This window comes from Bidens hawaiensis, unplaced genomic scaffold (assembly GCF_021521415.1).
Source record: "Bidens hawaiensis isolate Kalapana, Puna unplaced genomic scaffold, B.hawaiensis_p1.1 tig00068786_1, whole genome shotgun sequence".
Taxonomy (NCBI): Eukaryota; Viridiplantae; Streptophyta; class Magnoliopsida; order Asterales; family Asteraceae; genus Bidens; species Bidens hawaiensis.
Genome location: NW_027502144.1, coordinates 1 through 2500, shown reverse-complemented (window position 1 = coordinate 2500; position 2500 = coordinate 1). Strand labels below are relative to the sequence as shown.

General features: G+C 52.6%; 1 non-coding gene across 1 annotated transcript; it reads left to right on the top strand.

The window, feature by feature from the left end:
- The first annotated feature begins 2037 nt into the window (after positions 1–2037).
- On the top strand, positions 2038–2156 carry LOC143605232 (5S ribosomal RNA). The gene has a single exon (XR_013148464.1). It is a non-coding gene; the product is annotated as a 5S ribosomal RNA (ribosomal RNA).
- The last annotated feature ends 344 nt before the right edge of the window (positions 2157–2500 follow it).

The following is a 2500-nucleotide window of genomic DNA, read 5'->3' as shown; positions in this document are numbered from 1 at the left end:
AACGTGCCTTTGGCCTGCCTTGGCATGCCTTTGGCTTGCCTTGGCCTAGCCATGTGCGTGCCGGGGCATGCCTTGGCCGAGCCTTGCATGCCCAAGACGTGCCTTTGGCTTGCCTTGGCATGCCTTTGGCTTGCCTTGGCCGTGCCTAGGCATGCCTTTGGCTTGCCCATGGGCGCATTGGCATGCCTTGGCCGTGCCTTTTGCTTGCCCATGGGCGCCTTGGCATGCCTTGGCCTGGCCATGGGCGTGCCTAGGCATGCCTTTGGCTTGTCTTGGCCGAGCTTTGGCATGCCTTGGACGTGCCTTGGCCTGGCCATGGGCGCCTTGGCATGCCGTTGGCTTGCCCATGGGCGTGCCTTGGCATGCCTTTGGCTTGCCCATGGGCGCCTTGGCATGCCTTGGGCTGGCCATGGGCGTGCCTTGGCAAGCCTTGGCCTGACCATGGGCGTGCCTTGGCATGCCCTAGACGTGCCTTTGGCTTGCCTTGGCCGTGCCTTTGGCTTGCTTTGGCCGTGCCTAGGCATGCCTTTGGCTTGCCCATGGGCGCCTTGGCATGCCTTGGCCTGGCCATGGGCGTGCAACTTTGGGGCAGTATACTCGGGTCGTTGTGCAAGAAACCAAGTCGTTGGGCAAGCTTCGTATGCAACATGGGGGAGGGGCTTTGGTTTCTCGTACGTTGAACCTCCATATTTTAGCTTGGTAGCCAACTTTGCCCAGGCATGGGCGCTCAACACCCACCCCTTCCCTATATATGCATTCTGAACAATTAGCATAGTGACAGGAACAGATATTAAATTTTTGAGGAATCATAATTTTTGAAAACCCTACCAAACGAGGTCGGATTGACACGAAATTTGGCGTGGGGCATCGGGACATTGAAATATGAGTTTCCCAAAAAAAAAATTTTGGTTTTCGGGTCGGGACGGGCCGCTTGGTGGGCCCGGTTGGTCCGTAAGGCCTTTGGTGGGGGCAAGGTGTCCAAACGGGGTTGGATCGACACGAGGCTCTGTGAGGGTACTCGTGACCATGAGATATGACTGTCCAAGAGAAATGAACCCCCTTTCGTGTCGTGAAGGGCCCGCGGGCCGGGCTTGGTGGGCCCGTGGGCCTGTTTTGGGCAACTCCGCTTTAATGACACGAGGCGTTGCGTCCGGGACATGAGAGGAAACTTTATGAGCGGTTTATGGGGTCGGGGTTGGTAACCTCATGTTTTCGGGTCAACACGTTGACCGTGTCGTGCTCGGGCCCTCGACGTCACCACAAGTTTCACGAAAATGGGACTTGTAGCGGGGAAGCATTATCATGGGTATAGGTGGTGTGTTATGGAATCGTTAGTCGGTCACGATCGTTAGTCAGTCATGTGTTTAAAACGTAGATCCGTGTCGTGCTCGGACCCGAATGCGGACCGGGCTCGCTCGACATCAACGTTCCAGGTTTTTTTACAGAATGGGTCGACGTTAACGGGTATGGAATCATGACATCATGTCTTCGGGTTAACCCGAAGCCGATGGACCGTAACAGGTTTGTCGAACAGCGTGCTAACCTTACCGGGCAGCGGGCCAGGTTTGCCGGGCAACGTGGATACTTTACCGGGCAACGCCGACATTTTATCGGGTAACGTGCTAACCTTACCGGGCAACGTGCCCAGGTTACCGGCAACGTGCCGTGCATTTATCGGGTAACGTGCCAGGTTTACCGGCCAGCTTTGGTTTTGCAAGTCATTGTGGCCAGGTTATCGGGCGACGTGACTTGCGAACATGAGAGGAAACTTTATGACCAGCTTATCGGGTAAAGTGCCAGGATTACAGGCCAGTTTGCTAAATGTCATGTGGTGATTGTATAAAACAATATAATCATGGTGGATATACACATTCATAGCATTGCAGCTACTTGTGCCTCGTATCCACAGAACTTCACAGTTAAGCGTGCTTCGTCTAGAGTAGTACTAGGATGGGTGACCCCACTGGGAAGTCTTGATTCTTTTATTTTTTTACCTTTTGGGAAATGTATAAATGAATAAGCTAATGCTTCTATTTCGGTTGCGATCATACCAGCACTAATGCACCGGATCCCATCAGAACTCCGCAGTTAAGCGTGCTTGGGCGAGAGTAGTACTAGGATGGGTGACCCCCTGGGAAGTCCTCGTGTTGCAACCCTTTTTTTTGATACTTTTATGTTTTTGTGCATGACTTGGTGCCATGTTTGGGTTGAGTTGTTTTGTGCATTTCCAACTTTCTCGCAAAAGTTCAAGACACGTGCCATTTCAACTTGGTGCCGCGCCAACACTTGTATGATTTACATACGGCCAGCCTCGGGCTCGTAGTTGGACTGTATGAGTTTAAGCTTGGTGCCGCGCCAACACTGACAACACTCGTACGAATTTCATGTGTGTAATATATATACAGCCTCTTTGCCTTATTAGGTTCAGGGTGGGAGAATTGGGTTGGTTTTGTTTGAGTTGGACAAGTACTCGGGTTAGAGAGTTAATGCCTCTGTTGGA